Below are 15,803 nucleotides of genomic sequence, written 5' to 3' on the forward strand. Positions count from 1 at the left end.
GATGCAATTGCACAGAACGTTTCTGATGATCGCATACGGGAGCAAATTTTGAAACTAGTTAATCCCTCCCTTCAACAAGTGATAGACATATTGGATAGACAGGACACACTTGACTGTGCTCAGGAATCTTTTGAAACTTCGCCAGCCGCGTGTAACATTAACCGGCCCGCTGGACGCGCTGCGCGGCCCGGTAACCGGGCCTCGCGCACGTCCGCACAGCTGCCGCCGCGCGCTAAGCCACGTGTGCCGCGCCAGCCCACAAATGTAGTGAAATCGTGCCCGCGGTGTGCTACTAGACATTCGCGTGAACATTGCCCGTCACGCCAAGCTATTTGCTTTTTCTGCAATAAGAAAGGACATGTTCAAAGTGTTTGCCAGAAAAAGCTCAGATCAGACAATCACAATCATTCCAGGCCCTTTGCTTCGCGCCGGAATCGAACCAAATACACTCAGGCTCGTGGACCTTCGCCTATGGACATTCATGTCGTTAATTCCACTTCGTCCAGTGACCCTTTCTCTAACAGTAACTGTGTTCGTCCCACAAAAACTGTGCGTCGACGTCGCCGGAAATCACGTCAATTAGCAAGGGATTCTGTACCAGTGTCTGTTCCAATTGCACAAAACAGTCGCTCTTGTCGTCTGCAGAACAATAAACTTTTTGTGGACTTAGACTTAGAAGGCAAAGTGATACCATTCCAGCTCGATACCGGAGCTGCAGTTTCATTGCTCAATCATGACACGTACAAACAACTGGGCAAACCTCCGTTGCGTTCCGCAAATGTTAAGCTAACCACATATTCAGGACAGACAATTCCTGTGTTAGGACAGTGCAGCCTTCTTGCAACATACAAGGGACAAACAAAACTTGTGTCATTTTACGTTCTTCGTTCTTCTACTGCAGCAAACTATCTGGACGATATAGTGATCTCCGGACAGACAGAAGAAGATCATCTTGCGAACTTACGAACATTATTTCAGGTCTTGCGGCAAAATGGTCTTCGCTTGAGGAAGGACAAATGTGTGTTTTTTGCTCGTGACTTACCATACCTGGGACATGTCATTAATGCCCAAGGCATACATCCGAGTCCAGAGCACCTCCGTGCCATACAAGAATTGCCTTCCCCTCAAAATGTGAAACAGCTACAGAGTGTGTTGGGTAAAATTAATTATTACAATAAATATGTGCGCAATGCCTCTTCCATTTCAGCTCCGCTTCATCGCTTACGCCGTAAAGGTGTTCCGTTTGTCTGGACGACGGAATGTGAACGCGCCTTTCGCCAGTTGAAATCGGCGTTGCTTTCTAATACTTGCCTTACGCCATTCGATCCCCAGAAACCCCTTTTGTTGATGGTCGATGCCTCGGATTTCGGGATCGGTGCTGTGCTTGCGCACAAAGTTGGCTCCCATGATCGCCCTATTGCCTTTGCGTCCAAATTGCTCTCGTCTGCGCAAAGAAATTATTCCCAGATATAGAAAGAAGCTTTGGCTCTCGTGTTTGGTGTTACTAAGTTCCATGATTTCTTGTATGGTCGTCACTTCACCATCATCACAGACCACAAACCTTTGACATCGCTTTTTCATCCGACCAAGCCTGTACCTCCACGTACAGCGCAGAAATTCATTCGCTGGTCTATTTTCCTCTCGCAGTACCGCTACGATATCTTGTATCGGTCCACTGCTAAGCACGGAAACGCCGATGCGTTGTCTCGTTTGCCTGTTGCTGAGGATCAAGCATTCGATTCTTCCGAACTTGCTTGCATGTTCATTGATTCGGAAACCGATGAAGTGGTCGAATCGTTTCCGATTGATTTTCGTCGTGTCGCTACAGCCACAGCTGCTGACCCTGTCCTTGCTACTGTTTTACGTTTTGTTGCTACGCAATGGCCTTTGTCAAAGTCTCGGATCGAGGATCCGTTGGTTCGCCGATTTTTTGCTCACAAGGAGAGACTTTTTGTTCGACGTGGGGTTTTGTTGTTGCGTTCTGATAATGATCAGTCCAGAGTCGTGGTCCCACGTTCGTTACAGTTCTCTGTTTTACGGCTTCTTCACCAAGGACATTGGGGTATAGTGCGAACGAAACAACTTGCTCGTCAGCACTGTACTTGGTTCGGAATCGATGCTGCGATTACGAATATGTGATCTTCGTGCCCGGCGTGTGCCGAACAACAGTCCGCACCGCCGCGGAAAGTCTTTGCGTGGCCAAAAGCCACTTCCCCTTGGCAACGCTTGCACATTGATTTTGCTGGTCCATTCTGGAATGCTCGATGGTTGGTTCTGGTCGACGCCTTCAGTAATTTTCCTTTTGTTGTCCGGATGTCTTCCACGACGTCCTCCGCCACCATCCAAGCGTTGTCTGCTATCTTTTGCATTGAAGGTCTTCCGCAGACTATTGTTTCCGACAATGGCCCACAATTCATGTCCGCAGAATTTCAGTCATTCTGCCAGGCCAATGGTATTCAACATCTGACATCCGCGCCGTTTTCGCCTCAGTCCAACGGTGCCGCTGAACGATTGGTCCGGACTTTCAAGTCACAGATGTTGAAATTGAAAGAGTCGCATTCTCGGGAGGACGCATTGTTGCTCTTTTTGTCTTCGTATCGCTCTCAGCCCCGAGTTGGTCGCTCGCCGGCTGAGTTGCTCCACGGTCGTCCTCATCGCACCTTGATGTCTTTGCTGCTTCCGCCGCATCAGTTTCCTGTGCAGCGGCAGACTCCTGCTTTTGCTCCAGGCGACGTTGTATTTTATCGCAACTATCGAGGTTCACAGCGTTGGCTCGCAGGGCGCATTCTTCGCTGCCTCGGCCGCGCGATGTATTTGGTTTTGGGGGCCTCTGGTGAAGTGCGTCGGCATCTCAATCAGCTGCGCCTCTGTCGTCGCTCGGGTTCTGCCGCTCCCCGTCTGCTTTCAGCGACGGTGCCGTCCGGTCAGCGCCCTGGGGACCCATCTACTGGCTCGCCTCATCCCCAGGTGTTACCGACGATGCCTTCCATTTTGCCCCATGGCGACGCGCCGCCGCCGCCGCAGCAGCAGCAGCCGCCGCCGCCGCCAATTGTTCTCCCGCCGGCGCCGCCCGCATTCGACGCTTCGTTGCAGCCGCCAAGCGCCTCCCAGGGTCACGCGCCGCCGATCGCTTCCCGTGACCAGCTGTCCTCCGCCATGGAACTCCCGCCCGCTCCGGACCACATGACGTCATCGCGCGTCGGCTACCACGACGCAATGGAGGTTGATCCTTCGGTCCCTCCTGTCTCTTTACGGGCGCATACACCGCATGTTGACGGGCACCCTGGACTAGTTTTTCAGGCGTTTCCTAGCTCCCCTCGGACCGAATGGGCGGGTGCAGGTGGCCCAGCCTCGCCTGTTGTTAGGCTCCCCACCTCATCGCATACGTCAACATGTGGTCCTCCCCACGGCGGGCGGAAGCCTTATCACACGACCGTTCGCCGATTTGCGGGGGAGGAATGTGGTGTCACCGCCAGACACCACACTTGCTAGGTGGTAGCTTAAATCGGCCGCGGTCCATTTAGTACATGTCGGATCCGCGTGTCGCCACTGTGTAATCGCAGACCTAGCGCCACCACCAAGGCAGGTCTCGTGATACGAGAGAGCACTCGCCCCAGTTGTACGAGAACCTAGCTACCGACCAGATGTAAGAAGCCTTTCTCTCTCATTAGCCGAGAGACAGAATAGCCATCAGCTAAGTTAATGGCTACGAACTAGCAAGGCGCCATTAGCCATACGTACTTCACGCCCGTCTGCGTTAGTCTAGCTTGCCTTTTCAGCCATCTCAACTTCACGGTGTCGGCCCAGATACCGACACAACAATTTCCGTATTTCATTGTCACTCTGTATGTCCAAGCAATACATTGAACCTGCAGTGGTGTATCGGATACTAATATTGGTCTCACAGGGAATGCTCAAAACACCGACTCTAAGAAGAGTCTCTATTCTTGTACTTAAGGCGGCATTCTGCGTTTTGTATTTAATTTCTATGCGATTTCTGTGTTTCATCGTCAATGTGACGGTCCAAGGAATACATTGAACCTGCAGTGGCGTATCGGAATCGAATTCGGGTCGCACAGGTAAGGATCAAAACACAGACTTTAAGAAGTTTCATTCTTCTAGCTCGTATGGCGGCATTGTGCCTTTTGTATTTAATTCCGATGTAATTTCTGTGTTTCATCGTCAATGTGTATGTCCAAGGAATACATTGAATCTGCAGTGGTGTATCGGATACTAATACTGGTCACACAGGGAATACTCAATGCACAGACTGTAAGAAGAGTCTCTATTCTTGTACTTAAGGCGGCATTGTGCCTTTTGTATTTAATTCCAATGCGATTTCTGTGTTTCATCGTCAATGTGAAAGTCCAAGGAATACATTGAACATGCAGTGATGAATCGGAAACTAATACTGGTCTCACAGGGAATGCTCAAAGCACCGACAGTAAGAGGAGCCAATATTCTTGTACTTAAGGCTTCATTGTTCATTTTGTATTTAATTCCGATGTAATTGCAGTGTTTCATCGTCAATGTGTATGTCCAAGAAATCAATTGAATCTGCAGTGGTGTATCGGATACTAATACGGGTCTCACAGGGAACGCTCAAAGCACAGACTGTAAGAATAGTCTCTATTCTTAAACTTAAAGCGGCATTGTGCTTTTGTATTTAATTCCAATGCGATTTCTGTGGTTTATCGTCAATTTGAAGGTCCAAGGAATACATTGAACATGCAGTGGCGTCTCGGAAACTAATACTGGTCTCACAGGGAATGTTCAAAGCACCGACTGTAAGTAGAGTCTGTATTCTTGTACTTAAGGCGCTATTGTGTCTTTTGTATTTAATTCCGATGCGATTTCTGTGTTTCATCGTCAATGTGAAGGTCCAAGGAATACATTGAAGCTGCAGTGGTGTATCGGAAACTAATACTGGTCTCACAGGGAATGCTCAAAGCACCGACTGAAAGAAGAGTCTCAGTTCTTGTACTTAAGTCGGCATTGTGCCTTTTGTATTTAATTCCGATGCGATTTCTGTGTTTCATCGTCAATTTGAAGATCCAAGGAATACATTTAACCTGCAGTGGCGTATCGAAAACTAATACGGGTCGCACAGGTAAGGATCAAAACACAGACTTTAAGAAGTTTCATTCTTCTTGCACTTATGACGGCATTGTGCCTTTTGTATTTAATTCCGATGTAATTTCAGTGTTTCATCGTCAATGTGTATGTCCAAGGAATACATTGAATCTGCAGTGGTGTATCGGATACTAATACTGGTCTCACAGAGAATGCTCAAAGCACAGACTGTAAGAAGAGTCTCTATTCTTGTACTTAAGGCGCCATTGTGCCTTTTGCATTTAATTCCAATGCGATTTCTGTGTTTCATCGTCAATGTGAAAGTCCAAGGAATACATTGAACATGCAGTGATGAATCGGAAACTAATACTGGTCTCACAGGGAATGCTCAAAGCACAGAAAGTAAGAGGAGACTCTACTCTTGTACTTAAGGCCTCATTGTTCATTTTGTATTTAATTCCGATGTAATTGCAGTGTTTCATCGTCAATGTGTATGTCCTAGGAATAAATTGAATCTGCAGTGGTGTATCGGATACTAATACTGGTCTCACAGGGAACGCTCAAAGCACAGACTGTAAGAATAGGCTCTATTCTTGTACTTAAAGCAGCATTGTGCTTTTGTATTTAATTCCAATGCGATTTCTGTGTTTTATCGTCAATTTGAATGTCCAAGGAATACATTGATCATGCAGTGGTGTCTCGGAAACTAATACTGGTCTCACAGGGAATGCTCAAAGCACCGACTGTAAGTAGAGTCTGTATTCTTGTACCGAAGGCGGCATTGTGCATTTGTATTTAATTCCGATGCGATTTCTGTGTTTCATCGTCAATGTGAAGGTCCAAGGAATACATTGAAGCTGCAGTGGTGTATCGGAAACTGATACTGGTCTCACAGGGAATGCTCAAAGCACCGACTGAAAGAAGAGTCTCTGTTCTTGTACTTAAGGCGGCATTGTGCCTTTTGTATGTAATTCCAATGCGATTTCTGTGTTTCATCGTCAATTTGAAGGTCCAAGGAATACATTTAACCTGCAGTGGCGTGTCGAAAACTAATTAGGGTCGCACAGGAAAGGATCAAAACACAGACTCTAAGAAGTCTCACTGTTCTTGCACTTATGGCGGCATTGTGCCTTTTGTATTTAATTCCGATTTAATTTCAGTGTTTCATCGTCAATGTGAAGGTCCAAGGAATACTTTGGACCTGCAGTGGTGTATCGGAAACTAAACTGGTCTCACAGGGAATCCTCAAAACACCGACAGTAAGAAGAGCCTCTAATCTTGTACTTAAGGCGACATTGTTCCTTTTGTATTTAATTCCGATGTAATTTCAGTCTTTCATAGTCAATGTGTATGTCCAAGGAATACATTGAACCTGCAGTGGTGTATCGGATACTAATACTGGTCTCACAGGGAACGCTCAAAGCACTGACTGTAAGAAGAGTCTTTATTCTTGTACTTAAGGCGGCATTGTGCCTTTTGTATTTAATTCCGATGTAATTTCAGTGTTTCATCGTCAATGTGTATGTCCAAGGAATACATTGAACCTGCAGTGGTGTATCGGAAAGTAATACTGGTCTCCAGGGAATGCTCAAAACACCGACTGTAAGTAGAGTCTGTATTCTTGTACTTAAGGCGGCATTGTGCCTTTTGTATTTAATTCCGATGCGATTTCTGTGTTTCATCGTCAATGTGAAGGTCCAAGGAATACATTGAACCTGCAGTGGTGTATCGCAAACTAATACTGGTCTCACAGGGAATGCTCAAAGCACCGACTGTAAGAAGAGTGTCTATTCTTGTACTTAAGGCGGCATAGTGCCCTTTGTATTTTATTCCGATGCCATTTCTGTGTTTCTTCGTCGATGTCTATGTCCTAGGAACACATTGAACCTGAATTGGTGTACCGGATACTAATACTGGTCTCACAGGGAATGATCAAAGCACCAAATGCAAGAAGACTCTCTATTCTTGTACTTAAGGCGACATTGTGCCTTTTTGTACTTAATTCCGATGCGATTTCTGTGTGTAATCGTCAGTGTGAAGGTCCAAGGAATACATCGAACCTGCAGTGGCGTATCGGAAACTAATACTGGTCTCACAGGGAATGCTCAAATCACCGACTGTAAGTAGAGTCTGTATTCTTGTACTTAAGGCGGCATTGTGCCTTTCGTATTTAATTCCGATGCGATTTCTGTGCTTCATTGTCAATGTGAAGGTCGAAGGAATACATTAAACCAGCAGTGGTGTATCGGAAACTAATACTGGTCTCACAGGGAATGCTCTAAGCACCGACTGTAAGAAGAGTGTCTATTCTTATACTTAATGCGGCATTGTGCCTTTTGTATTTAATTCCGATGCGATTTCTGTGTATAATCGTCAATGTGAAAGTCCAAAGAATACATTGAACCTGCAGTGGTGTATCGGAAACTAATACTGGTCTCACAGGGAATGCTCAAAGCACCGACTGTAAGTAGAGTCTGTATTCTTGTACTTAAGGCGGCATTGTGCCTTTTGTATTTAATTCCAATGCGATTTCTGTGTTTCATCGTCAATGTGAAAGTCCAAGGAATACTTTGGACCTGCAGTGGTGTATCGGAAACTAATACTGGTCTCACAGGGAATCCTCAAAACACCGACAGTAAGAAGAGTCTCTAATCTTGTACTTAAGGCGACATTGTTAATTTTGTATTTAATTCCGGTGAAATTTCAGTGTTTCATCGTCAATGTGTATGTCCATGGAATACGTTGAACCTACAGTGGTGTATCGGATACTAATACTAGTCTCACAGGGAATGCTCAAAGCACCGACTGTAAGAAGAGTATTTATTCTTGTACTTAAGGCGGCATTGTGCCTTTGGTATTTAATTCCGATGCGATTTCAGTGTTTCATCGTCAATGTGAATGTCTAAGGAATACATTGAACCTGCAGTGGTTTATCGGAAATTAATACTGGTCTCTCAGCTAATGCTCAAAACACCGTCTGTAAGAAGAGTCTCTATTGTTGTACTTAGGGCGGCATTGTGACATTTGTATTTAATTCCGATGCGATTTCTGTGTTTCATCGTCAATGTGAAGGTCCAAGGAATACATGGGACCTGCAGTGGTGTATCGGAAACTAATACTGGTCCCACAGGGAATGCTCAAACACAGACAGTAAGAAGAGTCCCTATTCTTGTACTTAAGGCGACATTGATCCTTTTGTATTTAATTCCGATGTAATTTCAGTGTTTCATCGTCAATGTGTATGTCCAAGGAATACATTGAACCTGCAGTGGTGTATCGGAAACTAATACTGGTCTCACAGGGAATGCTCAAAACACCGACTGTAAGTAGAGTCTGTATTCTTGTACTTAAGGCGGCATTGTGCCTTTTGTATTTAATTCCGATGCGATTTCTGTGTTTCATCGTCAATGTGAAGGTCCAAGAAATACATTGAACCTGCAGTGGTGTATCGGAAACTAATACTGGTCTCACAGGGAATGATCAAAGCACCGACTGTAAGAAGAGTGTCCATTCTTGTACTTAAGGCGACATTGTGCCTTTTTGTATTAAATTCCGATGCCATTTCTGTGTTTCATCGTCGATGTGTATGTCCTAGGAATACATTGAACCTGAAGTGGTGTACCGGATACTAATACTGGTCTCACAGGGAATGCTCAAAGCACCGAATGCAAGAAGAGTCTCTATTCTTGTACTTAAGGCTTCATTGTGCCTTTGGTATTTAATTCCGATGCGATTTCAGTGTTTCATCGTCAATGTGAATGTCTAAGGAATACATTGAACCTGCAGTGGTGTATCGGAAATTAATACTGGTCTCTCAGGGAATGCTCAAAACACCGTCTGTAAGAAGAGTCTCTATTGTTGTACTTAAGGCGGCATTGTACCTTTTGTGTTTAATTCCAATGCGATTTCTGTGTTTCATCGGCAATGTGATGTTCCAAGGAATACATTGAACCTGCAGTGGTGTATCGGAAACTAATACTGGTCTCACAGGGAATGCTCAAAGCACCGACTGAAAAAAGAGTCTCTCTTATTGAACTTAAGGCGGCATTGTGCCTTTTGTATTTAATTCTGATGCGATTTCTGTGTTTCATCGTCAATTTGAAAGTCCAAGGAATACATTTAACCGTCAGTGGCGTATCGAAAACTAATAGGGGTCGCACAGGAAAGGATCAAAACACAGACTCTAAGAAGTCTCACTGTTCTTGCACTTATGGCGGCATTGTGCCTTTTGTATTTAATTCCAAAGCGATTTCTGTGTTTCATCGTCGATGTGTATGTCCTAGGAATACATTTAACCTGAAGTGGTGTACCGGATACTAATACTGGTCTCACAGGGAATGTTCAAAGCACCGAATGCAAGAAGAGTCTCTGTTCTTGTACTTAAGGCGACATTGTGCCTTTTTGTATTTAATTCCGATGCGATTTCTGTGTGTAATCTTCAATGTGAAGGTCCAAGGAATACATCGAACCTGCAGTGGCGTATCGGAAACTATACGGATCGCATAGGAAAGGATCAAAACACAGACTCTAAGAAGTCTCACTCTTCTTTCGCTTATAGCGGCATTGGGCCTTTTGTATTTAATTCAGATGTAATTTCAGTTTTTCATCGTCAATGTGTATGTCCAAGGAATACATTGAATCTGCAGTGGTGTATCGGATACTAATACTGGTCTCACAGGGAATGCTGAAATCACCGACTGTAAGTAGAGTCTGTATTCTTGTACTTAAGGCGGCATTGTGCCTTTTGTATTTAATTCCGATGCGATTTCTGTGCTTCATTGTCAATGTGAAGGTCCAAGGAATACATTGAACCAGCAGTGGTGTATCGGAAACTAATACTGGTCCCACAGGGAATGCTCAAAGCACCGACTGTAAGAAGAGTGTCTATTCTTGTACTTAAGGCGGCATTGTGCCCTTTGTATTTAATTCCGAAGCCATTTCTGTGTTTCATCGTCGATGTGAAAGTCCGAGGAATACACTGAACCTGCAGTGGTGTATTGGAAACTAATACTGGTCTCACAGGGAATGCTCAAAGCACCGACTGTAAGAAGAGTCTCTATTCTTGTACTTAAGGCGGCAATGTGCCTTTGGTATTTAATTCCGATGCGGTTTATGTGTTTCTTCGTCAATGTGAAGGTCCAAGGAATATATTGAACCTGCAGTGGTATATCGGAAACCAATACTGGTCTCACAGGAAAGGATCAAAGCACAGACTCTAAGAAGTCTCACTCTGCTTGTACTTAAGGCGTCATTGTGCCCTTTGTATTTAATTCCGATGTAATTTCAGTTTTTCATCGTCAATGTGTATGTCCAAGGAATACATTGAACCTGCAGTGGTATATCGGATACTAATATTGGTCTCACAGGGATGCTCAAAGCACCGACTCTAAGAGGAGTCTCTATTCTTGTACTTAAGGCGGCATTGTGCCTTTTGTATTTAATTCCGATGCGATTTCTGTGTTTCATCGTCAATGTGACGGTCCAAGGAATACATTGAACCTGCAGTGACGTATCGAAAACTAATACGGGTCGCTCAGGTAAGGATCAAAACACAGACTTTAAGAAATCTCACTCTTCTTGCACTTATGGCGGCATTGTTCCTTTTGTATTTAATTTCGATGTGATTTCAGTGTTTCATCGTCAATGTGTATGTCCAAGGAATACATTGAATCTGCAGTGGTGTATCGGATACTAATACTGGTCTCACAGGGAATGCTCAAAGCACAGACTGTAAGAAGAGTCTCTATTCTTGTACTTAAGGCGGCATTGTGCATTTTGTATTTAATTCCAAAGCGATTTCTGTGTTTCATCGTCAATGTGAAAGTCCAAGGAATACATTGAACATGCAGTGGTGTATCGGAAACTAATACTGGTCTCACAGGGAATGCTCAAAGCACCGACAGTAAGAGGAGTCTCTATTCTTGTACTTAAGGCGGCATTGTTCATTTTGTATTTAATTTCGATGTAATTGCAGTGTTTCATCGTCAATGTGTATGTCCAAGGAATACATTGAATCTGCAATGGTGTATCGGATACTAATACTGGTCTCACAGGGAACGCTCAAAGCAGAGACTGTAAGAATAGTCTCTATTCTTGTACTTAAAGCGGCATTGTGCTTTTGTATTTAATTCCAATGCGATTTCTGTGTTTCATCGGCAATGTGAAGGTCCAAGGAATACATTGAACCTGCAGTGGCGAATCGGAAACTAATACGGGTCGCACAGGTAAGGATCAAAACACAGACTCTAAGAAGTCTCACTCTTCTTGCACTTAAGGCGGCATTGTTCATTTTGTATTTAATTTCGATGTAATTGCAGTGTTTCATCGTCAATGTGTACTTCCAAGGAATACATTGAATCTGCAGTGGTGTATCGGATATTAATACTGGTCTCACAGGGAACGCTCAAAGCACAGACTGTAAGAATAGACTCTATTCTTGTACTTAAAGCGGCATTTTGCCTTTTGTATATAATTCCAATGCGATTTCTGTGTTTCATCGTCAATTTGAAGGTCCAAGGAATACATTGAACCTGCAGTGGTGTATCGGAAACTAATACTGGTCTCACAGGGAATGCTCAAAGCACCGACTGTAAGTAGTTTCTGTATTCTTGTACTTAAGGCGGCATTGTGCCTTTTGTATTTAATTCCGATGCGATTTCTGTGTTTCATCGTCAATGTGAAGGTCCGAGGCATACATTGAACCTGCAGTGGTGTATCGGAAAGTAATACTAGTCTCACAGGGAATGCTCAAACACCGTCTGTAAGAAGAGTGTCTATTCTTGTACTTAAGGCGGCATTGTGCATTTTGTATTTAATTCCGTTGCCATTTCTGTGTTTCATCGTCAATGTGAAGGTCCAAGGAATGCACTGAACCTGCAGTGGTGTATCGGAAACTAATACTGGTCTCACAGGGGTGCTCAAAGCACCGACTGTAAGAAGAGTCTCTACTCTTGTACTTAAGGCGGCATTGTATTTTTGTATTTAATTCCGATTTGATTTCTGTGTTTAATCGTCATTGTGAAGGTCCAAGGAATACATTGAACCTGCACTGGTGTATCGGAAACTAATACTGGTATCACAGGGAATGCTCAAAGCACCGACAGTAAGAAGAGTCTCTATTCTTGTACTTAAGGCAGCATTGTGGCTTTTGTATTTAATTGCGATGCAATTTCTGTGTTTCATCGTCAATGTGAAGGTCCAAGGAATACATTAAACCTGCTGTGGTGTATCGGAAACTAATACTGGCCTTACAGGGAATGCTCAAAGCACCGACTGTTAGAAGAGTCTCTATTCTTGTAATTAAGGCATCATTGTGCCTTTTGTATTTAATTCCGATGTAATCTCAGTGTTTCATCGTCAATGTGAATCACCAAGGAATACATTGAACCTGCAGTGGGGTATCGGATACTAATATTGGTCTCACAGGGAATGCTCAAAGCACCGACTGTAAGCAAAGTGTCTATTCTTGTGCTTAAGGCGGCATTGTGCCCTTTTTATTTAATTCCGATGTCATTTCTGTGTTTCATCGTCGATGTGAAAGCCCAAGGAATACACTGAACCTGCAGTGGTGTATCGGAATCTAATACTGGTCTCACAGGAAAGGATCAAAGCACAGACTCTAAGAAGTCTCACTCTGCTTGTACTTAAGGCGTCATTGTGCCCTTTGTATTTAATTCCGATGTAATTTCAGTGTTTCATCGTCAATGTGTATGTCCAAGGAATACATTGAACCTGCAGTATTGTATCGGAAAATAATACTGGTCTCACAGGGAATGCTCAAAACACAGACAGTAAGAAGAGTCTCTATTCTTGTACTTAAGGCGATATTGTTCCTTTTGTATTTAATTCCGATGTAATTTCAGTGTTTCATCGTCAATGTGTATGTCCAAGGATACATTGAACCTGCAGTGGTGTATCGGATACTAATATTGGTCTCACAGGGAATTCTCAAAGCACCGACTCTAAGAAGAGTCTCTATTCTTGTACTTAAGGAGGCATTGTGCCTCTTGCATTTAATTCCGATGCGATTTCTGTGTTTCATCGTCAATGTGACGGTCCAAGGAATACATTGAACCTGCAGTTGTTTATAGGAAACTAATACTGGTCTCACAGGGAATGCTCAAAGCACCGACTGAAAGAAGAGTATCTGTTCTTGTACTTAAAGCGGCATTGTGCTTTTGTATTTAATTCCATTGCGATTTCTGTGTTTTATCGTCAATTTTAAGGGCCAAGGACTGCATTGAACCTGCAGTGGTGTATCGGAAACTAATACTGGTCTCACAGGGAATGCTCAAAGCACCGACTGTAAGAAGAGTCTCTATTCTTGTACTTAAGGCGGCATTGTGCCTGTTGTATATAATTACGATGCAATTTCTGTGTGTCATCGTCAATGTGAAGGTCGAAGGAATACATTGAACCAGCAGTGGTGTATCGGAAACTAATACTGGTCTCACACGGAATACTCAATGCACCGACTGTAAGAAGAGTCTCAATTCTTGAACTTAAATCGGCATTGTGCCTTTGGTATTTAATTCCGATGGGATTTATGTGTTTCTTCGTCAATGTGAAGGTCCAAGGAATACATTGAACCTGCAGTGGTATATCGGAAACCAATACTGGTCTCACAGGAAAGGATCAAAGCACAGACTCTATGAAGTCTCACTCTGCTTGTACTTAAGGCGTCATTGTGCCCTTTGTATTTAATTCCGATGTAATTTCAGTTTTTCATCGTCAATGTGTATGTCCAAGGAATACATTGAACCTGCAGTATTGTATTGGAAAATAATACTGGTCTCACAAGGAATGCTCAAAACACCGACGGTAAGGAGAGTCTCAATTCTTGTACTTAAAGCGATATTGTTCCTTTTGTATTTAATTCCGATGTAATTTCAGTGTTTCATCGTCAATGTGTATGTCCAGGGAATACATTGAACCTGCAGTGGTGTATTGGATACTAATATTGGTCTCACAGGGAATGCTCAAAGCACCGACTCTAAGAAGAGTCTCTATTCTTGTACTTAAGGCGGCATTGTGCCTTTCGTATTTAATTCCGATGCGATTTCTGTGTTTCATCGTCAATGTGAAGGTCCAAGGAATACATTGAACCTGCAGTGACGTATCGAAAACTAATACGGGTCGCACAGGTAAGGATCAAAACACAGACTTTAAGAAATCTCACTCTTCTTGCACTTATGGCGGCATTGCTCCTTTTGTATTTAATTCCGATGTGATTTCAGTGTTTCATCGTCAATGTGTATGTCCAAGGAATACATTGAATCTGCAGTGGTGTATCGGATACTAATACTGGTCTCACAGAGAATGCTGAAAGCACAGACTGTAAGAAGAGTCTCTATTCTTGTACTTAAGGCGTCATTGTGCCTTTTGTATTTAATTCCAATGCGATTTCTGTGTTTCATCGTCAATGTGAAAGTCCAAGGAATACATTGAACATGCAGTGGTGTATCGGAAACTAATACTGGTCTCACAGGGAATGCTCAAAGCACCGACAGTAAGAGGAGTCTCTATTCTTGTACTTAAGGCGGCATTGTTCATTTTGTATTTAATTTCGATGTAATTGCAGTGTTTCATCGTCAATGTGTATGTCCAAGGAATACATTGAATCTGCAATGGTGTATCGGATACTAATACTGGTCTCACAGGGAACGCTCAAAGCAGAGACTGTAAGAATAGTCTCTATTCTTGTACTTAAAGCGGCATTGTGCTTTTGTATTTAATTCCAATGCGATTTCTGTGTTTCATCGTCAATGTGAAGGTCCAAGGAATACATTGAACCTGCAGTGGCGAATCGGAAACTAATACGGGTCGCACAGGTAAGGATCAAAACACAGACTCTAAGAAGTCTCACTCTTCTTGCACTTAAGGCGGCATTGTTCATTTTGTATTTAATTTCGATGTAATTGCAGTGTTTCATCGTCAATGTGTACTTCCAAGGAATACATTGAATCTGCAGTGGTGTATCGGATATTAATACTGGTCTCACAGGGAACGCTCAAAGCACAGACTGTAAGAATAGACTCAATTCTTGTACTTAAAGCGGCGTTGTGCCTTTTGTATATAATTCCAATGCGATTTCTGTGTTTCATCGCCAATTTGAAGGTCCAAGGAATACATTGAACCTGCAGTGGTGTATCGGAAACTAATACTGGTCTCACAGGGAATGCTCAAAGCACCGACTGTAAGTAGAGTCTGTATTCTTGTACTTAAAGCGGCGTTGTGCCTTTTGTATTTAATTCCGATGCGATTTCTGTGTTTCATCGTCAATGTGAAGGTCCAAGGCATACATTGAACCTGCAGTGGTGTATCGGAAACTAATACTAGTCTCACAGGGAATGCTCAAACACCGTCTGTAAGAAGAGTGTCTATTCTTGTACTTAAGGCGGCATTGTGCCTTTTGTATTTAATTCCGTTGCCATTTCTGTGTTTCATCGTCAATGTGAAGGTCCAAGGAATGCACTGAACCTGCAGTGGTGTATCGGAAACTAATACTGGTCTCACAGGGGTGCTCAAAGCACCGACTGTAAGAAGAGTCTCTATTCTTGTACTTAAGGCGGCATTGTATTTTTGTATTTAATTCCGATTTGATTTCTGTGTTTAATCGTCATTGTGAAGGTCCAAGGAATACATTAAACCTGCAGTGGTGTATCGGAATCTAATACTGGTCTCACAGGGAATGCTCAAAGCACCGACAGTAAGAAGAGTCTCTATTCTTG

The sequence above is a fragment of the Schistocerca serialis genome, chromosome 6 (assembly GCF_023864345.2).
Source record: "Schistocerca serialis cubense isolate TAMUIC-IGC-003099 chromosome 6, iqSchSeri2.2, whole genome shotgun sequence".
In the NCBI taxonomy this organism is placed as follows: Eukaryota; Metazoa; Arthropoda; class Insecta; order Orthoptera; family Acrididae; genus Schistocerca; species Schistocerca serialis.